Source organism: Pinus tabuliformis, chromosome 5_1, assembly GCF_031772625.1.
Source record: "Pinus tabuliformis cultivar Carrire ecotype Pingquan chromosome 5_1, CPIR1, whole genome shotgun sequence".
Classification (NCBI taxonomy): domain Eukaryota; kingdom Viridiplantae; phylum Streptophyta; class Pinopsida; order Pinales; family Pinaceae; genus Pinus; species Pinus tabuliformis.
Window position 1 is genome coordinate 333,300,538 of NC_142305.1, and position 27,976 is coordinate 333,328,513.

Genomic DNA, 27,976 nt, shown 5'->3' on the forward strand with positions numbered 1-27,976 from the left:
TTACTATTACTATTTTATTTATTTATTGTTTATTATTTATTTAGTATTATATTATATTATTTATTATTTATTATTTTTATTATTTATTATTTATTATTAAGGGAAATTATAGTGTAAATAAATAATAAGAGAAAATGGAGAGTCATCGAGAGATGAAACTCAACAGTCACTCTCTCATGTATATAACTATGAACATCCTAAATGAATATACATAATCTCATTTGAGGAGCTACCTCTTGGCCTGACATGTTAGCAGAGGTAGCTCCATTTTTGGCATTGCAGTCTTCCATTGTAACTCCCTTTTTCCATTTTTCAAAAATTTGTCCTGCAGTCTGCCATATTCTTCATTTCTCTGCCCTCTGCATGGTAACTGGTGTAACACTTGGTGCAAATCTTGGTGTACCTCCCCTTCCAGCTCCCATACTTCAAAGAGCATTGTTTTATGAGGCCGCCAATAGTCCTGGTGCGCTATCTGGCCCATAAAAGAATTCTTGCAGTATTTTGAATGCGACTCAATGTATACGTTGCTATCTCTAGTCTCTACCAACAGATTTCTAATGCTGAATTCCAACAGCTTTTCCATGTACGCTGCTCATTCCAGGCTTCCTTGTCTTTGTTTCTTCCTTGTCTTTTGACTGGTTTTTTTTGGACATCTTTGCTGCTTCATCTAGTGTCATATCCATCTTTTTCTCAGTCAATGTAATTGTCTCAGCAGTAATCACTGGCGTGCTCGCCATTATATTCCACAAATGTTATTAGAACCTAATCAAATATCGATACAAAACTTCATAGCATTAGTTTTCTACTCTTCCTCCCACAGTATCGCTACTCCCTCCAGTAAGTTTCTCCCTCCAGTATGTTGCTCCCTCCATACTGCATTTTTGACCAAAACTGCATTCTTGACTAGAATTTCATTTGTTTTTAGAATATTGCTATTACAGTGTAGTTTTTTTCTTTAACACCAGAAGTGAAAATATTTTATATATAGGAAGCAGAGGTATTTTTTTTATAGTACACAGTTTAAAAAAAAAATTCATTCATTGATATCTATTGTGGGAGTGGTTCTCACCGGCAAGGAGAACTATCCATAATGGTCATGGAAAATCAAACACACTCTTAGTTTTAATGAGCCATGGAAAGGTGTGTGTGTTGGAGATAGAGACAAAGAACCAAAACAGCCTACCTTAGACAAGGAATTCACCATTTGGGAAAATAAGAACAACAAGGCTTATGCCTTGATTGTAGCATCAGTAAATGAAGAGGTGAGTTGCCATATTTCACCATTTTAAAATGATTTCGAAGACATACAAAAACAAAAGGAACTCTATAACTCACACTCTAGACTTGAAGTTGCTCAACTCATGATTAAATTATTTAGCCTTGAATTACAAAATGATGATCATCTTGCTCTTGCATCAGAAGTAAAATCTATTATGCATGATATCAAAGTCACTAATATTGAACTATACATTCCTCTGATATCTTTTGTCAATTCACTTTATCTCACTTACTCAAATTATCTTGAGTCATTTCAAGAAAATGGAAACCTCAAAGAAATTACCTTTGACTCCCTTGTGGAAAAAATTGCTGAAAGAGAGAAAGCTTTTGGGAAGAAGACAACTTTTTAGTATTCTAAAGAGATTGTGTTTCTTGCACATAGAGAGAAGAATCTTGCTCAAGATTCTTCCAGAGGAAGAAGTGGTGGAAGAGGAAGTAGAAGAAGAAATTTCAGAGGTAGGGGGGGCATACACTCTCAAGGAGAAAAGTTGGATTTGCATTGCATATGTTGCAAAAGATATGGATCACATGATGCATCAACATGAAAATTTCCTTGGGACATAATTCAGCAGGAAAGAAACCAACCAAAAGGTAAAACTAATGACAAAGAGAAAGGTAAAGCACCTGAATCCACTCACTATGTTGTGGCACACTGTAATATTGGAGTAAATGAAGACTTATTTAATGCTTCACTTGCTTGTTGGAAAAATGGTTGGTTTCTTGATTCAAGAGCAACTTTCCACATGACCTTTAGAAGAGATATTTTGAATAATTTACTGACAATGTAGATGGAGAAATATACTTTGTAGACAAATCAAAACTTAAGCCATCAGGGCTTGGCACAATTAGGCTTAAATTGCCTAGTCTTCCAGACTTTCTTCTGCATCATGTTTTATATCTCCTATAGCTAAGGAGAAACTTGTTGTCATTGGTCCACATCCACTAGTAAGGAAACTCCATTCATATGTTTGATGGAAAGGTTGAGGTGAGAAAAGCATCAGATCACTCACTTGTCATGATGAGGATAGAATAATAAAGGCTTCTCAAGCTGCAAGGTACCTCTACTCATGCACAAAATTTCTCATACAATTCTCATCATGAAGAAGGTACATTTCCATCAAGTTTATTATGGCATGCTATATTTGGACACCTGAACTATGAAAAACTTTGCTTGTTGAAGAAAAATGGTGTTACTGGTTTGCTTACAATTCCTAGGAAGCTTAAGAAATGTGATGCTTGCATTCTAGGAAAGCATAGAAAATAGTCTTTTCATGATTCACATTCCAGAGCACAAAGAAAAATTGAACTCATTCATTCATATTTATGTGGTCCAATGCCTATTCATTTTTCAAATGGAAATAAATGTATGATGATATTTATTGATGACTATGGCAGAATGTGTTGGGTTTATTTATTTAAGAAAAAATCTGATGCTTTTCAAACATTCAATAACTTTCATATATGGATTGAAAATCATGCACAATCTCATATTGGCTCTATTCACACTGATAATGGAAAATAATACACTTCAAATGAATTTGAAAAATATCTTCTCCTACATGGTATCAAACATCAAACAACTATGCCTTATAATCCCAAACAGAACAAAGTAGCTGAAAGAATGAATTGTACAATCTTAAATATTGTGCTCTCCATGATGTTTTTCAAAAATGTAAAATTTATGTTTTCGGATGATGCAGTTCTATGTATTTTATATGTAAAGAATATATTTCCATCAAATGCTATTAGAAACAAGACTCCTTATGAAATGTGGTATGGGCACATTCCTTCGGTAAAGCATCTTAGGTTCTTTGGTTTCACATGTTATGCCTTAATACCAAAGGTACATAGAAACAAACTTGGTGCAAGGAGTCATAAGTGTATCTTCCTGGGGTATTCAAACACCTCCAAATCATATTGTCTCTACGATGAAGTCAATAAAAAGTTTGTTGTATCTAGAGATGTAATCTTTCTTGAATCATCCAAAGCTGACAATGTTGTTGAGCAACAACTTGTTCGCTTGTATAGATTCGCAAATGAAAAATCATTTCAAGAATTTGATAATCAGATTCCACATATTGAAGGGGGGGTTCCTATACTAGATCAACTTGTGGAATCTTCTTCTAAAGCACTCTCTCCCCGGCATGAAGTACAACAATAGATGATACTTTGAGTGATGTGATTGACAGAATTGGGAGACTCAATCTTTATTCAGCCCCAACTCAATCAACTGAGCAACCTGGACCATCTCAAAAAGGTTCCCCAAAGTGGCTTACAAAGACACTTAAAAGCATTCATCCTGATGAGGTTGGAAAGACAAGAACTAGAAATTCAACCCGACAAAATGGAGGTGATGTAGATAACTCTGATTCACTTGTTGATATGGATGTTTCTTATTATTGTGAATTGAATTCATCAATACATTTTGAACCAACTTCCTTCAAAGAAGCCGCTTCTCATGACGAATGGAAAGAAGCGATGCAAAAGGAGTATGATTCCTTGATAAAGAATGGCACTTGGAAGCTAGTTGATCCTCCATTGGGAACCAAACCAATTGGCTACAAGTGGGTCTACAAGAACAAGTGTAAATTTGATGGCTCACTTGACAAGCACAAAGCCAGGCTTGTGGAAAAAGTTTTTTCACATAAGGAAGGGGTTGGTTATGAGGAGACTTTTTCCCCCATAGCAAAATGGGCTACCATCCAGACACTCTTTGGCCTAGCAACTCAGAACAGTTGGAATGACCATCAAATGGATGTAAAAACTGCTTTCTTTAATGGATATCTAAAAGAGAATGTTTTTATGTCCCAACCTAAAGGATTTTCTATGAAAGGATGTGAACATAAAGTATGCTAACTTGTGAAATCCTTGTATGGCCACAAACAAGCACTGCAAGCCTAGTATGAAAAACTAACTAAGCATCTTCTGAAACTCAATTTCAAATATTATGATCTTGATGATGCAACTTTGTTTATCAAGAATGTTGGAAAAACAGTTTTATATCTTATGGTATATGTAGATGATCTTTTGATGATAGGGAAAAAAAATGAGAGCTACATTGCATCCATAAAGAAGGAATTTAGGAAAGGGTTTGGAATGACTAATTTGGGCTATGTTCATTAGTATCTTGATATTAAAGTAACTCAACATCTGAAGTCCATATTCCTTTCTCAAAAGAAGTACATTGGAAATCTGTTGAACAGGTTTGGCATGGCTGAATGCAATCCTCTGACTACTCCAATGGAACAAAACTTAAAACTCACACCCATTGAAGGAAAAGAATTTGAGGATGCAACAAAGTATAAACAGCTTGTAGGAAGTCTCAACTACCTGGCTACTACCAGTCCAGACATTTTTTTTTGGCATCTTCTCTAGGTTTATGCAAAAGAATTTTGAGGGACATTGGTTTGCCGCAAAAAGAGTTCTAAAGTACTTGAAGGGAACTCAAGACTTTGGACTCAAGTATACACAGGTGGGCGACTTGAGCTTGATTGGATACTATGATTTAGACTTCGATGGAGACAAATAAACTAGGGTATCTACTTCTGGTTATGCTATGAGTATTCGATCAGGAGATGTCTCCTGGAGATCACGCAAACAATCAGTTCGAGTAGATTCCACAACATAGGCATAATATGTGGCAGCAACTGAGGCAAAAAAAGAATTTTTGTGGCTCATGAAAATTATGGAAGATTTGCAAGTAAAAAAATTACACTAGACTCCACTCATGATTGACAATACCTCAGCAATAAAGTTGGCCAAGAACCAAAAGTTCTATGATCGAACGAAGCACATAAATACAAAATATCATCTTATTCAACATCATTTTGAGGTCAAAACAATCCATCTTCGCCATTGTTCCACTAATGAGTAGATTGCAAACATCTTCACCAAAGCACTTGGAAGGGAAAGGCTTGAAAGATTTAGAACGATGCTTGGACTCACCAAAATCCCTTCGAATTAAGGGGTGGGATGTTGACATATAATCATAGGGATTGGGTGAACAATTGTAAATAGTGTAAATAAACAATAAGAGAAAATGGAGAGTCATCAACAGATGAAATTCAATAGTCACTCCCTCATGTATATAACTATGAAAAACCTAAATGAATATATATAATCTCATTTGAGGAGTTACCTCCTGGCCTGACAACATAAACATGAGAATGACCACTTGAATATCTTCTTCAAACTAAGAATTAATTCTTAGTCCACCTACACACTCCAACCAGGCACAATCCTCTCTTTGAACAACTCTCCTATCATACAAACTCTCCATGATTAATCATGGTTTCACACACCTTGACTATACTTTAGGATGGATTCTTTGTGGACCATTGTTCTCATTGCCTTTTCTTCGAGTTTTTTGTGGATCCATATGAATCCATGAACTAACTTCGTCAATCTACCATTTTTCTTTAGTAGCCAACCTATTCATCTATCTAACTCACTGATACATGCGCTGGAGCACATAGATGATCTGACTCACCTCAAGGTAGACCCAACACTCTTCCCTAAAGATCATGGTCCTTGTTGCCTTGATACAATGATCTTTGACAATCTCCATTAATCTTGAGACCAACTCTTGTCTCTTCATTCAATCTCGCAGCTGCCGACCCATACATATTTAACTCTTTGTATTGTCTTATCGGATAAATTCCACATGGTTACTCCATAGTTGTGTAATGTTATAATTCTCCTCAGTTTTGATATCTTTATCTCCTGGAGAATTACTGTCTCATATGATTGGGTCCATGACCATCGGCTAAATTCATATCGAAGCCCCTTTGTATCATAATTTTTGCGAAGCTCTGATTTCATCTTGGCTCCTTTTTCTCAACTCTTACATTACATGCTCAATATCATACCCAATATCGGAAGCTCCCTTTATTAGATCTTTTCCAAACTCCAACTACTCTAGAGTTTCGATATCTTAATTCTCTGATTTTTTAGCTCTGATATGATGTCATCACTTCCACATGACAACTCCTTATGGCTGACACATGTCACCCATTTCTGGCCCATTAGAATACCCAATACGATTAAATATGCCTGCCACATGTCTTGGCATACTGCCAAATCATGCTTATGTCAGCTTCCATTGTATCTTATTGGATCCACTCATACACTGCCATGTGTCCTATTGGAGGAGAGAGAAGAGGGCCTGTCAACATTTAGTTTTGCAACAAAATCCTTCATTGATCTTTATCAACATTCCTTGATATTTTTTAATACTATCGAAACTTTATCATTATTGCAATAAAGTTCCTCACTTTACAAGTCCTGATATTCTAATCCCCAACATGCCAATGTTTTTATGGGCTAACGCTCCAACCTCCAATGTGCTTCCTTCACCAATCCTGCAATGTTCTGATGCATCCATATGCTGACCTCTGACATTCCGATCCCTGATGTTCTAGTATCTAGATCTCCGAGATTCCAATGCACCAATATGCTGACCTATAATATACTAATGCGTCGATATGATGAACTCTGATATTCTGATGCACTGATATGTTGCCCTCCGATATTCCGATCTTTCATACTCCTCAAGGGATCAAGTCCCTTGACTTCAACAAACCATATCTTTTGATCTAGGAGTCCATTTTTGGACTTCCACACACCATTGGAAATCTCTTTTAGATCAATATCCAATGAAAAGGGTATAATTCAGGATTTAAGCCCATATGTGGCCTAAACAATTGCTGCAAAATCTCTACCACTATTTTTCTCCTTCACTAAAATCATCATTTTAGGGCTTCTCTAGTAAGCCTATTACTATGATGATTCTTGACAAGAAGCCTATGTATCCCATGGGATTCCATCTAGACCATTACTATATCACATTTTATGGTTTCTTCAGTAATCCTGCTACTGTGATTATTTTCTACAAAGAATTTCAACAACCATGGATTCCATCCTGGACAACACAGTAGTCATCATTTTATGGATTTTCCAATAAGCCTACTACTATGATGATTCTCTACATGAAGCTTGCAGCTATGATGGGATTCCATCCTGACCATCATTGCCAACATCTTCTACGACAAGTATCCATGCTAGTTTGTTTGGAACCAATACAGTAGTCATCATTTTATGGATTTTACAATAAGCCTACTACTATTATGATTCTCTACATGAAGCCTACAACTATCATGGGATTCCATCCTGACCATCACTACCAACATGCGCTACGAAAAGTATCCATGCTAGTCTGGTTGACATCAATGCCAACACTCCCGCCAACAGTTAGGAAATCCCAAATTCCCAACACATCTCCCCATCATGACTCCGCCACTAGCCTTCTAGACAATGCCAACTTCCCAACACCTCCAACACCTTTACAACCATATCAAGAATTCACTAATACGTGTAGATCTTTTTCAAGCCCAATTTATAACATCATCAACATATGGACCTAACTGGGGCATGGAGACATAATAAAAAAGGCTCCTTAAATCTATCTCTTATAGTAGGCACCATCATCTATATGCAACAACATGATCAAGATGATCATCATCATGTGAAGGCCTCCAAGGTAGTGCATCACACCATCATCCAACTCAACAACAACAACATGATCATGAGGACCTTGAAATCCTCTTATCACACCCTATATGCAACACATCATCCACATACAAGCCACTTGCATCACTTACATACCCATGCTACTAGGTTGACATCAATTCCAACCAACCAACACATTTGTAACACACATCAATTTCGACAATCTCCCGCTTTGGAATTGATGGCAATCTCATCTAAAAGAAACCATTTGAAAATTAATCTTCATCCTCACATTCTCCCCCTTTGACATAAATGGAAAAGGGTTAAATATGTCGAGGAGAAAATGCTATAACTCGTCTAAAGAAATGTGCTCCATCAACAAAAAAAATTCGAATCAAAAACCATATGCAAGTGATGAATAATGGAGTGCAATACTGAAAGATAATAACAACACTTCCCAATGTAACTGAAAAATGTGTGCAATGAACTTCCCCTTGACACAAGATATGCCCAAACAACAACACAAATATGCAACAAAATATATCTCCCATGACAGCATGACAATAATCAACAACAAAAATAACTGGAACACATGCTCTCTTCCCGGAAGCAACTGTAGCATAATCCATGTCATAATAATAGTAGAAGACCAAATCACCAACACATAGCAAAAAAATAATATGACCAAATAGTAGTAGTAATTATGATCAAATATATAGCATGAAAAACATATGTTTTATCAAATTTGAAGCCACAACATCAAATATATCCTCTCCATAATGTACTATCCATCAACAGAAAAACTCACACATCAACAGCAAGAATGACTATTTAGACGCAACATCACTCTCTGAAGTAGACATGGTAGCAGCAAATCCATGATGAGAGGTCACAACTGTGTGATCAACAACACTCCACTGAATAGAGGAATCTCCATGGATGAATATAAACTAATGTATATAGTTGCCAATGCCTCCTTGCCATATACAAGAGGCTACTCCACATGGACCAGTGACTATGACCAAATGATATGAAACAAAGTACATGCGTTCATAGCTCTATTACATGGATTCTAAAATTATAATACATGAATGTGCAATTACATCAATAAGCCCATATATCATTGAACCATGAATCACATGACTCTCTCTCAATGCATGCATGACTCCATAGCTCTCTCCATGTATAATAGAGAAACAAGATAGAATAATGACAATACATGACTCTAGAATGCCCTGCCATGAAAAGTATGAGAGTATACATGAATAATACATGAAATACATGGTTGCAACAACACTACGAACAACCCATGCATGACTGGACTAACTCTCATGACTCATTATCCAACATATGCCAAACATGGCTCTCATAACAATCCTCTCATAAATACATGTCTAGTACAATATCATAATGCAATTACATAGAGCATATGATCAGCCACATGTCCTGTTTATTGAAGCAATATAATGTCAATATTAATCACGTAAGAGACATGTATAAGCCACTCCAAGTCATCAACCATATATTCATATATCAACAGTAATCATCAACACATAACAATGTATAGTGGCCCAACATTAGCATATATAAGTACAATCATGAATCATAAATATAACATATAATTAGCCCAGTATATCAACATTCTATAGCTATACATGGAAACAAAAATAACCATCATATTGAGAATGATCCTTTACAAGATACTCAAAAAATGATAGCAGCAAATAAGAATATAATGATTTAAGGTCAACAACAACATCACATCAACTACCATACTAAAAAACATAAGCATCATCATAAGTAGCAACAACATAAATATAAAACATCCTTCACAAATATACTCATCATGCACAATCTTCATACTCATCTCCATGGCACCACCATATGCATAAAATCATCAGCCCAAAAGGCATGATACAAGCCAACTGCATATGTAGAAAATTATCCATGCATAATCAAAATGCAAGATCCTATAACAATGATGTATCAAATAATCATATAGCATGGAACACATAACCAAGTCCTCCAAGTAACCATGGTGCCATCAAAGCCATCGATTTTTTGGAAGCATATAAAGTTCTACCCCTAAACATATGCCATCTCACTTCCTGATCACACCTTATAAAATACAACATTAGTAGAAAAATTCCTTCATCAAGAAAACATAATCATATATAAAAGCATTAATACAAACTAATGCATGCAAAACAAAATGTGCAATATACCCCCCCTGAGCTTATGAAGGTTTCACATCCATTTTGTAGCCTAAAAGATCTATCATTCAAGACTGTACTGCAATATGTGTTGATCTCTTCTACTCTAAATTTGAATATGAAGAGTACTTCTTTTATCTATTTTCTTTGCTTACTCATCCCTTCAATACATAGACATTTTATGGTGTCTTAACTCCTTTAGAAATTATCCTCTTTGATCGTTATTTGTTGATGAAGAAACCCTTGGAGTTGAAGAACACTTCCTTACCTCCATCCACCATTTGGCTCACACTTAAAATATTTTCCTTAAGATCCTTAATGAGCCACACATCTTCAGAATTGGTCCACTTTTCACCAAGGTTTGTCTTGCCACTTTTGAATACACTTGTTGGTTCACTTCCTTGAAAAAAAACATTACCACTTTCGAATTTCTTCAAGAAGTGAATTTTTCTTCTATCTCTTAACATATGATATGAATATCTGCTATCAATATACTATTTATCACCTTCATCATGTAAACAAAGAGAAATATGAAAATTTCCTAGTTGTTCCTCCTTTTTCTTCCACATAGCTCCTAGTTGGTTCCTTGGTTATGCATGATTCTTTGGTTGATACTTTTGTACTGAAGGTCTCATGGATCTAGGAATTTGGAAATCCTCTGCCATGTGTCCAAAGTTGTGGCACATATAACATTCTAGATTACCAAGATAAGAATCCAAAGGATCTGATATTTTGTTGCTCATGTTATATTTACAACTTCTTGTACTAGATTTGCAATAAATGACCATATGGCCAAAAATGTTACAATCATAATATAAACCATTAAACAAACTTATATACCTGAAAGAAGATCCCATTCTTTGTTGTCCAAAATGCTACATAAATGTGTCAAATTTTCACCTACAATAGGTTGTCACATGTCCAAACCGGTGACAATTGAAACACTCAATCTCATTCATCAAAGGGAGGAAATCAATTTTGATTTCTCCTTTGAACTCTACTACTATCAACTCTAGGAGCGTATGATCATCTTGGCATAGAAGATCCTTTAAAATTTCTATTTTTATGCTAATGAATTTGTTTCCTCTTTTCTCCAACATTGTCATGGCTACTCGCAATTTTCTTTGTAGGCTTCTTTCCTACATCCGAACTTGCATCTCCTCTTTGAAGGTTAGAGCTAGATTTTCTTTCTCCTATGCTGCTCTTAATTTTTTAAAAGTTGTTGGTATTTCTCTTCTATTTTATTTCTCAATTTATCTACTTCATTTTCATGTGATTCAACATAGTATTTTTTTTCTTTTTTCTTGTTGCACATTACTTCTTCATTTCTCTTTGAATCCCCCAACTGGGTTATCAAGGTAGTGAGTTCCTCGATATTTTTTTTCCTTCTCATCACAAATCTATAACAATTTCTTATGGTTTCTACATGCAGTTGCTAGTTTATCAACTTGAGAAGCTAATTATTTGATCACTACCATTGTTGGTTTATATTCAACCTTAATAACAACAATATCCTTCTCACCATCACTACCTAACTCAATAGAATCATCAAAATTATAATTAAAAAATTCTAACAACATATTACCTCGTGATACATCTAATTTGGGTGAGATTTCAAAATTTGTAGCTTCTTTTGCAATGGATTGATTTTCTTCCTTCTTCAAATTCTTTTCCTTTTGAGACATCCTGTTCTTTCTTTTGGCCATGATCCATGAACTACTTTCCAAGCGGTCAAGCTTCACTGAAGAGAACCAAATCTAATACTAATTGTTGGAAACTAGATCACTGAGAGGGGGAATAAATATTGGTGACGTTTATACCAATTTTAAATATTTTTCCATAGTATAAAATACCATGAACATTCAAAACATTAGCTCATAAAAACATGTAAGCAACAATAAAATAAAAACATAATAACCATGAGAAATATTAACACAAGCATGCATACATAAGAACACAAGTATTTCTGGTAGAAACACTTTCGGGATAAAACCACCCTATTGTTGCTTCACTACTTAACTATTTTATTAATTTTTTGAACAAATTTTACATTGATTAGCTTACACCCCTCAGCTAGAAGACTAGAAGTCCATCATATTATTCTAGAACCTATGAGACAGAAATCTATTTCTCTCTCAGGTATACAAACTACAATCTACTGGAATCTCCTGTGACTAATGATCCTTGCCCAACTACCATTGGGCTATCTAACTCCTACTGGATGGAGAAATTTCTTCCATCTACTGAATTTTCTAAATCACTGTCTACTATGAAGCCTCCATGCCTTCAGTTCCTCCATTTGAACCACATTTCATAAATATTTCATACTAGTTTCTCAAAATTCCCAACATGACCAACCCAAAAAAACCATTGTTCTGCACATCAAATTTTAATCAATTTTTTTTCCATGGAGAGGGTTATTTCTTCTCTTCTACTCACAACAATCTTTGTTCTCTAATGCACCACAAACTGTCAATCATTAGGGGAATTTTTAGGTCTAAAATGGGCCTCCTAAGAAAAATGTACAACCAAAATGAATTCTATAAGAACAAATAGGATTCAAGATGATGATGTAAACCATGGGGGATGATTCTCCTTCTTTGAGGTAAAAAAGTAAAAATAATATAAAATAATAAAATAATAAAACTACCTTTTCAACTTGTATTTTGAACTTATCTCCCTAAGATTTTACTCAAATTTCGAGTGAGAGTACTCTTCGGATGAAAAATTTAATTCCTCCTCCAAGGAGTACCCATGGTTCATACTTTCTATGGACCCTGCTACATGAAAAATGTGAAACACATGAAAAAACGTGATTGAAATCATGTTTTTCATGTATTTCTCATTTATTGTGTGGGAGGGTCCATCGAAAGTATGCAACATGGGTACTCCTTGGATGAGGAACCAAAGTATACATCGAATGAGTGTTCACACTTGAAATTTGAATAAACCCATAGGAAGATAAGTTGAACATATGAGTTGAAAAAGTAGTTTTTTCTTTTTTCCCTCTAAAATTTGATGATGTAATCTAACCTTATTTTATTATTTCCACTATTATTTTATAATTTCAACTATTGTTTTATAATTTCCTTAGGAGTCCCATTTTAGACCTCAAAATTCCCCTAATGTCTCCTCCACTTTGGAACTCCCAAAATGTGAATATTTTCTTCTCAAATCATCTATGAATTCTTCATACACAATCTTGATACATCTCTGCAATAATATGTGAACAGATGCAACAATATATACTCACTCACAATGCCCTCACAATGGAATTCTCTCACACTCTCAAAACATTCAACCAAAAAGGCTCAATTCCTTCATCTATTTATCAATTTTCTATGTTAAGTCACTTAGTAATGCTACAGGTTATGGATGACTCAAGAATTATTTTCACATGCTTCAAATTTGGTTTAGATAGGATTTTTGACCTAATATACCACTAAATCCAAACTCCACTATCCCTTTGATATTTTCAACCTTGAGACTAGAGGCCCCACGAATGTTTCTAGCCATATGCTAAAAAATTCCAATAAAAAACATCGCCTCAAAATGAAAATTAGTTGAGAAAAGCGAGGAATGCAGAGAAAAAATTGTGAAAATCGTTAGTTGCTCCCCCATCACAGGCTTAATTTGATTGTAGCTTCTCATTCACTCCCATAGACCTAGCTTCCAACGATTGGAGCTTTTTGGTTGCTCCCATTACTCATCATCCATGCGACTGGGGCAGAGGATGAAGGGAAACATCTTTCCTCAGCTTGGAAACTTCTCAACCTTCTTATAGAGCTTAACAGGCCTCTGTAGGACCGCTTGAAGTCATTGGCACCTCTAAAACACTTCACCAAATCACTACCACATCCCTATCATCATCATCAATCAAACAAAGTTGACTTGGATGCCAACCAACAACCATACTAGCACCTGGGCCATCAAACTACTCCATAAACACTCTTCTTTCAATATGGAGCTGCATAACATGTTAGACATCCTCCAACAACTATAAAACTATCTAAAGCATTCACTGACACTTGTAGATCCTCTTTAAGCCCAATTTATAACATCATCGACAGTGGACCTAACTAGGACATGGACATCTAATAAACAAGGCTCCTCAACTCTACCTCTTGTAGCATCCACCAACATTTGTATGTAGAAACGTGATCAAGATGATCATCATCACGGGAAGGCCTCCAAGCTAGTGTAACTCACCATCATCCAACTCAAGAACAATAACATGATCATGAGGACCATGACATCCTCTGATCACACTCTATATGCATCATATCATCCACATACAAGCCACCTCCAACCCATACATACCCATGCTACTAGGTTGACATCAATGCTAACCAACTAACACATATGCAACACACATTGATGTGAACATGAATATCCTTTTAGCTGCATTTACATGAATCTCCTTGGGATTAGCTTGAAATATTGAAAATAATGATACCACTTGCATGATGTTAGACCTAGAAGAAGTTAGATATAATAAGATTCTAATCATTGAATGATAAATGGACTTATTTACCTATAGAGATTCATAATCTTTACTCAATTTTCATCTATCCACTATAGGAGTGCTCATCAGTTTGAAGTACTCCAGGGTAAATTGCTTCAATTTCTCCCTTAGATACTTGGATTAAGAGATGAAAATTCCTTTATCTGCTTGAGTAACTTATAGCCAAGGATGAAGTCCATCTCACCCAACATTGACATCTCAAATTCATTTTGCATATATTTTGCAAATTTTTGGCCCTTCTCCTCTAAGTCATTCCCAAAGATGATATCATATACATATGCAACAATAATTAGAAAATTATCACCTTCAAATTTGATGTATAAATTATTGTCTATTGGTCCCCTTTTGAATCCTTTCTATTGTATGTGTTTATCTAGCTTTTCCTACCAAGATCTTGGATCTTGTTTTAATCCATAGAAATCCTTTTTAAACCTACAAACTTGATTCTCATCATTAGTCAACTAAAATCCTTGTAGGGATTCTATGTAAACTTCCTCTTTGAAATCACCATTCAAGAAGGCTGACTTAACATCCATTTGATAAACATTTCTAAGATTTTTGTGACATGCAAAGGCCAATAACATTCTAATAGCATCTATTCTAGCTAATGATGAAAAACGTTCATAAAAAACAACATCTTCTAGTTGAGTATACCCTTTGCACACAACTCACGCCTTATTTCTCACCACTTTTCCTTCTTCATTGAGCTTTCTCTTGAAGATGCACTTGGTTTCAATAATGTTCTTGTCCTTTGGCCTTCATAAACACTCCCATGCATTGTTATTATCAATTTGATATTCACTGCCTTGAACCAGTTCTTGTCTTCACTAGCCTTCCTAAAATTCTTAGGCTCTATTTGAGAAAATAAAGCAAAGTGTTCTTGTTTCGAGCTGCTCAATAATTTTCTTCTTGTTTTAACTCCTAGTTCTTTGTTCCCAAGTATTTGACTTTCTAGATGCTTGTTTTTGATGTGACTTGGTGCAACCTTATTTGTATAGGATTTTTTCACTTCCTCTTCCTCTTCCTCATCCTTTTCTGACACTTCTTTGTCCTCATATTCAATAAACTCATAATCAACTAGAACATATTTGGAATCATTAGATTTGTGAAATGCCTCATCCATAACAACATCAGTGCATTCCACAACCTTTTTGGTCCTCTTGTTATAGCATTTGTACCGCTTACTTTTGAATGAATAGTGTTGGGGGCTAAACTTGCATGTTTCTACTTGAATTTTTATCATATTTTCCTTCACATTTTCACTCCTAACTAAGTTATTGTTAGAAATACTAAGAGGGGGGTGAATTAATATTCCTTAGCAATTAGCACTTTTAAATCTTTTCAGATCCTTAGTTAATCTTCAATTATTATTAATGTTTATGTAGTAATAATAGTAAATAAAAGAACATAGTAGACACAAGAATTTTAGGTGGAAAACCCCCTCTGGGTCAAAAACCACCAAACAATTTGCTAATAAATTCTTTAATCTTCAACCCAAACTAAAATGAAAGAAACAACTTCCTAGAATCCTAGAAAATAATTCTTCTCCATCTCCCACTAGAAGGACACCCCAATGCCCTAATTTCTTCAGTAGTCAACTAAATGGATGCCTCAACATTCTAGACCAACCTATCGCCCTGAAGTGTTCATAGGCTCCAACCTATAGGTGACTTCATGCACCAGCCTAGCACCTCCCTGCCACCCTATAATGACTGAAATGAGACAAGAGTGTGTATCCATGATAAAATATGATTTACAACGATTTTGACTAAACACCCAATCACACTATGACCTACAACCCAACCATGAAATCATCCCAACAGAGACTCCTATACCTCCCAATAATTCCCTTTTGACTCTAGGAAGATTGACTCTTTTACAATAATGACTCTTCTAATGATGATACTTTTACAAATGACTCTTTCACAGCTTTACAATGATGACTCTTGGCCTTGACACTTCTTCACAATATACGGATGGTTGTCATGTCTTCAAAGGATGTTCCACTGCAATGCTTCCTTTGATTTGATACTTATTCTCTTGAATTCTTACTTTAATTTGTACTTGAATCTTCTTCTACCTGCATCAAATTTTTTTCAAGTGAAACCAATCCCAAAAGAAAAAAAGTACCCTTCAACTTTCCTGTGCCTACAAAACACTTGTAAGTGCATAATAAGGAATAAATACAAATTAAAATTACAATAAGTACCTAAAGTGTGCTTTCCACCTTTGTTTTTGACTTGTTGCAGTAGCAGACAAAGACTCCCACTCTTGAAATAGGCCTAGACTCTATGCAAGGCTATATCCAAAACTGACCTAAAGATATATATAATAAAAAATGATTACAAACCCTAGACTTGTGATGGACGAAGTTCTAAGTACAACAACGGAGACCATCCTATCAACTATGACAAAACAAGTAACATGAACTTACAACATCATATAGATTTAGCAGATTTCGTGTAGCATCAAGAATATGTAGCATAAAATCTATATATCAAGAATAGGACATCGGAAAGGTGGTATCGAAACTAACTATGACATATAAAGACATAGAGATATAACTGAGATCGTATATCTACTTATGTTGTCCTGAAAAAACATATGTTAGAGATGATACTAATATTTCAAATGTAAATGCTAATCATACATACCTTGTTGTAGGAGACTTACTCGTGGCTGTTGATGTGTGGTCCTTACTATAGTTATCCTTGAATGCATGCTTTTTCTTTCCTTCTAGGAGCTCGATATTAAATCTGTTGTATCTATGTAATTTCTGATCTCCAAGGTTTGCAATTTCACCCTGTGGTAGCCCTCTAAGTTATCTTTCCAACCCCATAGGTTTGATCAAGGCTGGATTCTTCAAGAAAGAGTTATTCCTAATCACCCATGATGACCTGATTATAGACTGGTTCAGTAAAGAAAACTTTTACGAAGTTCCACGTGTCACATTTGAGACATTTGGCCTTGCAAACATTATTCAAAAAACTATAGTCCGTCCTATTTCTATGAATATTTATGAAATTTGAATCCAATGCTCAGAGAGAAAGTTATGACGCTTTTCCCAACGTCACCTGTTTGATATGGAATTCAGGAGCCTACAAACACCATAACTTCCTCAGATCATATATTTGAAAATATAGCCAAAAAAGATCTGAAATTAGGTCATGAGGTTCATCAAGATTTCTTATCAAATGGGTTTTAAGTTCCACTTCTGAAGCTTCGCAGAAAAATATTTATAGCGAAAATTCCACGATTACCTGTTTGAATCCACAAAATCCCTACTACAGGAGGATATGCAGGTCATTATTTATATGAATGTCTTGAGTTGAGAGGGTCCTCAACAGGTGAACTTTGGAGGGACTTTAGGAGAATTTTTTTTATTAATTATTGACTATTCAATTACCACAACCAATTATGAGTTCCATGCCACAACCCCATAGGGTTTTATCCCACTAACTGGGGTTACTAACTTCAAATGTGAATATCTCTCAAACTGTGAAGAATTACTTGGCATGCCATATATCAATGGAAACAACTCAATGAGTAGAATCTAGATAGAATATTCTTGACTTAGAATAGAGTATGTTCTCAAGTAAAAATGCCCATGCAAGATCAGGTTAGCCCCTAGTGTTGCTTGGGTTGATAACAATGACAACCACTCATAAAAAATCTGCACCTTTGGCATTAATGGAAACACAAGTACCCCCCTTATGATCATGACACTTCTTCCTACTGCCTTCTCTCCCCCTTTGTCATAAATGGCAAAGGGTAACTCCCCTTGACAAACTATCATCCTGCGGACCTGTACACACCTACATTCCCCATTTCTACTTAGTTACATAAGAGAAATATTCTAATGAGAACTTGGGAAATCCCAAGCTTTTAGTGAAGATACTCAACTCCTTCACGAGGTAATGGTTTGGTAAATATGTCAGCAATTTGTTCCTTTGTGCTAACATATTCAAGCTTGATATTCTTTTCGGTGACCGTCTCTCTAATAAAATGATATTTGATCATAATGGGCTTTGTTTTTGAATGCATATAGGACTTTTGGAAATACTACTGGAACTGGTGCTATCACAAAAGATGGGAATATGATCATCAAACCTTACTTGAAGACGTTTCAAGGTTTTCTTCATCTAGAGAACTTAAGTACAACAAATTGTTCTCGCGATGTATTCTGCTTCTGCTGTGGATAACAAGATTGAAGACTACTTTTTACTTAACCATGAGACAAGGAAACCACCTAGGTAGAACATTGCTCCACTGGTACTCTTATGATCAACAACACTTCCTACCCAATATACATCTGTATAAGCTTGGATGACCAAATCATTTCCCTTGGGATACCAAAGACCATATTCCATTGTGCCCTCAATATATCGAATAATTATTTTGACGGAAATCGTTTGAGATTCTTTTGGTGCTACTTGGAATCGTGCTACTTGTCCAAGTTCCTGCATCACATCTAGCTAGGAGGCTATCACATATAAGAGACTACCAATCATGGATCTATACAACCTTTAAAACAAATCCTTTGACGAATTTTCTATGGTTAACTTGTAGCATGTTACCATGGGGGTAAGGATTGGCTTGCAATCTTCCATCTAGAATTTCTTGAGGATTTCTTTTATGTACTTCATTTGATATATGAATATTCCTTTATCCTGATGAGAAATCTAAAGCCCTAAAAAGTATTTCAGTTCACCAATCATATACAGTTCAAACTCACTTTGCATTTTTGTGGCAAAGTCTTTACTTAATGTGTCATCACTACATCCAAACATTATATCATCCACATATACTTCGATAATTGTTAGTTTATCTCGATCCAATTTCACATAAATATTGTTGTTAGTGCTTCCTTTCTTGAATCGCTGTTGACGTAGATATACGTCAAGATGAGCATACAAAGCCGTAGCATCTTTCTTGAGACCATATAGAGCCTTCTTTAATCTGCAGACATAGTCTTCTTTGTCAGAGAACAGAAAACATTTGGGTTGTTCAATGTAAACTTCTTCCTCTAATTCACCATTTAGAAAATCTAACTTAACATCCATTTGGTAGACCTTGATCTTTCTCGAGCAAGCATAAGTGAGAAACATCATTTTAGATTCCATTCTGGCATTGGGAGCAAATGTTTCTTCAAAATAGATTCCTTGAACCTGTGCATATCCTTTGCAGACTAATCTTTCCTTGTTCTTGGTAACCTGTAATCCTTCAACTGTTTTTCTCCCCGTGAACTTCTAATGAAACTTAAATCTTGTTCAAACTATGTTCCTATCAATTGTAGACTTGTGCCATATACTACTGCATAGACTCCTCATCTTCAAATTTCTAGGAGTCAATAAGCTGAATTGTTCAGAATACTATGTCGTTTAATGGACTGCCTTGAATCGAGTCATTAATCGAAGAAGTTGTTGATTCCTCACAATCCATTACAAATCGTTAAAGCATAATTGTTGGGACCTTATTTCCTTCTTGTTTTTCTTGCTCATCTTGTACTTGTTCATCGTGTACCTATTTTACTTTCCAAACCTTCTCATTCTCATCATCAAGCCTTTTACTCATGGTTGATTCCATCTTGTACCAACATCTATGACCTATGTGTCCATAGTTATGACATTTGTAACATTCGATGTTATTGATAGAAGATTTTTTTTGGTGTCTATTGCATGATCCTACAAATTTGCTTCTAAGGTTTTTCCAATAATAGTTGTACTTGTCTAGAACTTCACAATCCCTAGCCTTATGTCCAAATTGTTACATTTGTAACATTTGACATCATCTCTCAAATGATCAAATTTTTTGATATTATGTTGAGTTCTGGAATATCCATTTGTGAAGGATTTCCTGGAATTATATTCATTCCAAACATACATGTGACATTATGCAGCTCTATGTCCAAACCTTCCACGTGAATAAAAATGACCATAAAAGATAGGTTGGCACCTAGGAGGAAATCTTCTTTGAGGAATTGTCTTCCAAGGTTCTTCTTTCGAATCTTGATCTCTTTATTTAACTGAGAGATCTATCTGCTTGGTAGATTTTTCATATCCATCTTCTTTAATTGTCATAGAAGGATTCGATTTCTTTTCGAATTTTTCTTTGTAACCAAGACCAGTCTTGTCGTTGTATGATCATTGGTTGCTAATGAGTTCATCCAAAGTCTTTGAAATATTGGCATAGTATTGAAATTTGTTTTCATTTTTTACTTCGTTTCATAGAGCAACTATTTCAGCTTCCAATGCTTCTCTTTCCTTATTGTTTTCCTTTAATTCTTTCCCGAGATATTCTTCAATTCACTTGTATTCTTCAACCTTGATTTTAAGTTTGAGGAAATGTTCTCTTTCTATCTTCAATTCATCTTCAAGAGTGCTGACATGCTTCTTCTTGACTTTGAGCTCTTTGATAAACCTGATCACTTCGTTTTGAAATTAAACCTCAGTGATTTCTTCTTCTTCATCTCCTTCTTCGTTAGGTGCCTCTTCCTTATTGTGCTTGGCCATAAACAATACTCTTCCATTGAATTCTTCTTCGTTATCACTATCTTCTTTGGATGAGGAACTATCTTCTTTGGTGAAGAGATTTTTATTAAACCATTTCCTCTTGCCTTGCTTGTTGAACTTCCTAGGACATTTCTTTCCATTTGTAACAGCCTCATTTTTGTGAGGACATTTGGCTACAAAATGCCCAACCTCACCATAATGATAACATATTAATGGAAATTTACCTTTGAATTTTCCTGTACCTATTCTCATTTTCCACATGAAGTAGGCATATTATTTATCTGAGAGTTCTTCTTCCTCTTCTTCCTTTTCTTCATCCTTACGACTACAAATTTTTTCTTTCTAAGTCTGCTTGTCCTTACTATTATTCTTGTATGAGAAATTGTTTCTAAGTGAGATGTGACATCCTGCTTTTCAATCCTCATTTAATATGTTGTAAGAATTCCATGCAATTCATCTATGTTGAGATAGGTCAGATTCAATCTATCTTCCAAAACAGACACCTTAGGGTTAAATCTTGCTTTCAAGGTTCTGGGGATCTTTCAAACAACAATTTTAATTTCAAAAAGTTCTCCCAAACCTTCCAATATATTTTTTGTTTCGTCAACAAGCTAAAATTATGCAAAAAAATATTCATCTTCCCTCATTTTGAGTTGCTCAAATTTTTCCTGAAAATTTGAAGCTTTGCTTCTTTCACCATTGAGTCAGCTGCATATATATTTTCAAGCTTGCCCCATACCTCTTTAGCATTTTTGCAACTTAATACCTTAAGATAAATAGATTCAATAAGCCCACTAATAATAAGGTCTTTATTCTTTACATCATATACCATATTTTTCTTACCCTGTTCATCTTCGGTCAGTGTGAAGCCTTTGTTAACAATTGCCCACACTTCGTATCCTTGTGCCAACAAATGAACCTGTATTCTTCCACTCCAAAGTGCATAGTTATTTCCAATGAAAAAAGGAACCCTATTATTAGTATGCTCCATGATCTCCTTCCAGTTATTAGAGTGTTATTTAAGGAACCAAGCTATGATACCAATTGTTGGAAATAATAAGAGGGGGGTGAATCAATATTCCTTAGAAATTAACACTTTTAAATATTTTTAGAGCATTAGTTAATCTTCAATTATTATTAATGTTTATGCAGTGATAACATTAAATAGAACATAGTAGACAGAAGAATTTTAGGTGGAAAACCCCCTCTGGGTAAAAAAAAACTAAATGCTTTTCTAATAAATTATTTAATCTTTAGCCCCAACTGAAATGAAAGCAAAAACTTCCTAGAATTCTAGAAAAACATTCTTCTCCAGTTCCACTGGAAGGACACCCCAACGCCTTGGTTTCTTGAGTAGTTAACTGAATGGATGCCCTAACATCCTCGACCAACCTACCACCATGAATTGTTCACAGGCTCCAACCTGTAGGCAACTTCATGCACCATCCTAGCACCTCCCTTCCAGCCTATAATGACTAAAATGCAACAAGAGTGTGGATTCTTGTACCAGGGACAATGATCCACGATACCATATGATTTATAATGATTTTGACCGAACACCTAATCACACTATGACCTGCAACCCAACCATGACATCATCCCAACATAGACTCCTATACCTCCCAATAATTCCTTTTCGACTCTAGGCAGATTGACTCTTTTACAATAATGACTCTTCCAATGGTGACACTTTTACAGATGACCCTTTTACAACTTTACAATGATGAATCTTGGCTTTGACACTTCTTCACAGTATATGGATGGTTTTCATGTCCTCAAAGGATGTCCTGCTACAATGCTTCCTTTGATTTTATACTTCCGCTCTTGAATTATTTCTTGAAGTTGTACTTGAATCTTCTTCTACCTGCATGAAAAATTTTCCTGGTGAAACCAATCCCAAAACAGAACAAAATTCCTTTCAACTTACCTCTGCCTACAAAACAAATGTAAGTGCATAATAATGAATAAATACAAATTAAAGTTACAATGCATACCTAAAGTGTGCTTGTCACTTTTGTTGTTGATTTGTTTCAAGAGTATACAAAGACTCCCACTCTTAACATAGGCCTCAAGTCTATGCAAGACTATATCCAAAACTGATGATAAACCCTAGACATGTGATGGACCAAGTTCTAAGTACAACAACAGAGACCATTCTATCAACTATGACAAGACAAGTGACATGAAATTACAACATCATATAGATTTAGCAAACTTGGTGTAGCATCAAGAATATGTATCATCAAATGTGCAGTATCAAGAATAGGACATTCAAAATGTGGTATCAAAACTAACTATGATATATAGAGACATAGTGATATAACTGTTATCACAAAATCTGACCTTCATAGGCTGCTAATCAAGTATACTCTGAGTAACTCTTTCAAACCAATCTTTTTGTTGAGGCTTATCCTCCTCAACCTGAGAGGGCTCTCTCAATAGGTTTAAGATTTTTGATTAATGATTAGATGACTAACTCTAGAAACAAAATGGAAAAATGTATAACTGGTTGACTGGTTGAATCAAATATTAGCAAATATCTATGGGGCTATGGAGTCAAGATAGTCTTCAACAAAACAACATGATCAACAAACATCAAAGGTAAGGCACTTAGAGTTTAGGTTTATAAATAAAACAGTAACACAATGAATCAACACAGTTTACAAGCATGTGAAGGAAGTTAGAGAATTTTCCAATGAATTCTAAGTATCACAAGCTCATACCACTGCAGATAAGTAATTAAATAAGGCCATAAGAACATCAGACACATAAACTCTTTGTGAAACTTGATTAGTCAAACTGATCTCTATATTCAGTATGAAAAACCACAGTTTCTTACAATAACACAACTTTCTTTTGCTAATGAAATTACCAACCCTTGGGGAATTTGATTCTCAATATTTATATGCAGTTTTACATCCTTGGATACTATGCTCCACCTTTAGAGGAATTCGAATTCCTAACTTAGACACCTTTCGATTCACAAAACAAACTACTTAATTACAATTTGACAGCTAGCTATCTTTAAGAGTCGTAATACAAATAGGAATGAAACTCCTAAAAAATGCTTTCAACAACCTTATCTATGACTTCAATACATTTTTTAATCATCTATCAACACATGTCTTCGAACTTGATGATGTCCACGGTGTCATTGCAAAACCTGCTGAGTCATGACCTAACTGTCATGAAAACTAGGAGACAGAGTTCCTCCTTTTAAGGCTCTTAATCCTTTATGCTTATCTTCAAGCTGTTTTTCTAGTGTACATGTGGCATGCATTAATAATCCATAAAAACTTCATTTGTCCACTTGTGCAAGAAAATAACTCTCGAATAGATGGAAAAGAGAATGAAACATGACTGTGCTGCTAAAATAATTTCTTTTCGTAGCACAACTTTAATGTCATTTATGGAATACTTATTTGAACTATTCTGCATCACTTCCATCTGAAACCAAGGATAATTTTAGGGGCGAATGTTTGCCCTTTGGCGAAATTAAGGGGTTTTAAATTTTCAGTGGGCAAATATTTTGTATCATAGTACATTTTTACAAATCACCTCAAATAGCCCACCTTATTTTAAGGGAGAGGGTAAAAAAGGTAAATTTAGCCCTTGAAATTAGGACTTACAACCTTCCATTGGCCCATTTTCAAGAATATGTTTTATTTAAGTGAATCCATTCGCCCATTTTCAAGAATAGGTTTTATTTAAGTGAATCCTATGGGCAAAATACCATATTTATAAAAGAGGTATGGTAAATTAATAAAAATATAAATAAATGAGAGGTATGGTAAATAAATAAAACATTTTTTATATTTACTCCATAAGTCACCTTATATACATGTAATGGTGTAAACAAATAAAAATATGAGTGAAGTGGAGGTATGGTAAATAAATAAAATGTCTTTTATACTTACTCAAATGGTATGGTAAATAAATAAAAATATAAATAAACTAGACGTATTGTAAATAAATAAAACCTCTTTTTATATTTAGTCCATAACCCTCGTTCTATTTATGAAGGCTCAAGAAAGAGGTTTTATTTAAGTGAATCCTATGGGCCAAATACCATATTTGTAAAAGAGGTATGGTAAATTAATAAAAATATAAATAAACGAGAGGTATGGTAAAAAAATAAAACATTTCTTTATATTTACTCCATAAGTCACCTTATATTTACGAACACTCAAAAAATTGGTTATATTTAGGTGAAAACTATGGCCAAAATACTATGGGACAAATACCATGGACTAATTGTTATTAATACCATGCAAAAAACCATTATTAACCCTAATATTAGAATTAATAAAAATAAAAATGGCACATGGTATTGACCCATGGTATTCACCAAAATGGCACATGGTATTGACCCATGGTATTCACCTGGAATATAGCCTATTTAAATGGGGGAATTAAACCAGCATGTAGCCTATGCTAAGATTCACTAGGACTTTACAGTTTTATTATTTAGTGAAAGACTCGCCAAGATCTTACAAGATTTTATAATTGAGTAAAATATTCGCCATGCCTGGTGAGAGATTCACCAAAAAATTATATATACATATTATATTATTGATAAAATCGCCTTCCATTTTTCCTATATACCATGGAGATTCACCCATTTATTATATTTATAAATTTAGGGGGGTTCTTAAAATTTTCCCTGTCTGAAACTTTATCAATGATCCTCATATGTGTACCAGAAATCATCAAAACTTGGAATTTATCAGACCTTACCTTCGAAATGCATCTATAAATTGCTAAAAAGTCACCTTCAGCAGTTTCACAGTACACTACGAAATTGCTGCGTATGCTCTTTTTTCAACACGGCCTTCAAAATCTGCAGTTTGGGAATTTTTCAATATTTCATAAAGACTGATATGATCACCAAAAATCAAAACAACTTTCCCCCATAATATTTTATTCTTCAAAATTTGGTCTTCACCTTAATGAAAGTCTGACCTACAAATTTATCATTTTCTGCATTGTTTTTATATGAAAAATAGGTGTTTAGACAAAGCTTATATCTTTTGATCCCTGATGGATGCTACAAAAATGGAGTAGGTTTTTGTAGATAATAATGTTTATAAGAAAAAACTCCCTCATTTTTTTGAAAACAAGCTTCAGTTGTCTGCAATCTGCATTATAAAATCATCTATGAAACAGGAAAATTAAGAATTCTACAAATGGGTCTCAAAGGAAACTTCAAATATCCAAATTGGTAGCACCTGGTAGAAATTTGAAAGAGGTTTTTGTTCCTTGTTATGTTCTTAGAAAAAACCTCCTTCATATTTTTGAAACTCATCTTCATTTTCCTAAAAATTCCTTTTGAAACCAACAACTCAAAACAGTCCAAGGAACACACAAATCCCCTTGCAGCTCCTGGTAGAAATACATGTAACCTGTCTGGATGAAAGCTTGTGTGAAGCTGAGGTCATCCATGATAGCCTTATTTTTATCCTTTCATCTTCATGGCAATTTCCCTTTATAACCCAAACTGCCCTCTTAAAAATATGACAGTTGTAAAGAACTTTTTGGACAACAAGTTGTTTGTCAAAAAGTTAACTTTTCAAAGGTGACAGCTAATTGATACATGAAAAGGTTGAAAAGTAAATGACAGAGAGGAGCTTGGGTAACTTGTTTAAGGAATTATATTCGAATGTGGAGAGAAAGGTGAAAAAATGAGGGTGTGGAAAGAAACAACCACTTCATCAACGAATAAAAATAACTCTGTTTTTCCTAAAAAGGAAGGCTACACTCTTGAGCTCCTATATCTTGAGCCTTGATAGTTGTTATAAAAATGGAGGAGGTTTTTGTAGATAAGAACGTTTATAAGAAAAACCTCTTTCAGATTTCAAAAATGGGTTCTAAATTGCTCAGGAACCCCCTTGGAAGTTAACTACTAAAAACAGAAAAAACAGGGTTTTTGCCTCATAGTGCGCTATGACACTACTTGTTTTCATAGTGCAAATCACCTTTTTCGAACTAGCCACGCTACAAAATTGTGGATTCTTGTGTATGCTCTTTTTTTAGCACAGTTTTCAAAATGGTTAAATATATGGGTTCTAAACAACATATGAGACTTCTAGGACATGGAACAAGGCTGATTTAACCTTATTTGGATATGAAAATGAGACTCAACCTATCACCTACCCATTATCAAGACTAAAATGACCTTTAGACCTCCTTGAAATCATGACCAAAAGTAGAGTTGACACAATGATGTTTTTTGAAAAATTTTTGGTGATAACAATAACCAAGACACTGTATGTACTTACAATATCCTGAGAAAACATATGTCAGAGATGATACTAATGTTATGAAACCAGCTCACAAAAGGGAAGAAAATGTTGTGGCAGATGCACTCTCAAGAAAGGATGAGGATGTGGAAGCATTGTTGTGTGCCATTTCTATTATCTAACTAGATTGAATAAATGAAGCAAGGTATGAATGGAAGAAGGACAAAGAAGTGTGGCCACTCATTCAAAAGTTGCAGAAGATCCCAGTTCAAACAATATTGCCAGAACTTGACGAGGAAGGAATAATCATATTGGAGCTTGGTGCAGTCACAGAAATAAGAACCCAACAGCTATGAAATCAATCAATTTTAGAGTATCTCATCAATTCGAAGAACTTACTAGCTGAAGATTCCACATGGGAGGACAAGAATTTTATACAGGAGCATCAAGAACTACTCAAGCGTTGAGGACAACAATTTTTGAAGGAGAGGGGCATGTTAGATCCCTATACTACTAGTGTAACCCCTTATTGTTATTAGTACAACCCCCTTATTATATTGTTGTGCCCTTGTAGTCCCCATATTGTTATTATTGTGCCCCATAAGCCCACTATTGTTGTTATTGTGCCCTTACATTATGACCCCTTAGACTCCTATATATTATGACCCCTTAGACTCCTATATATAGAAATGAAGTATTTTC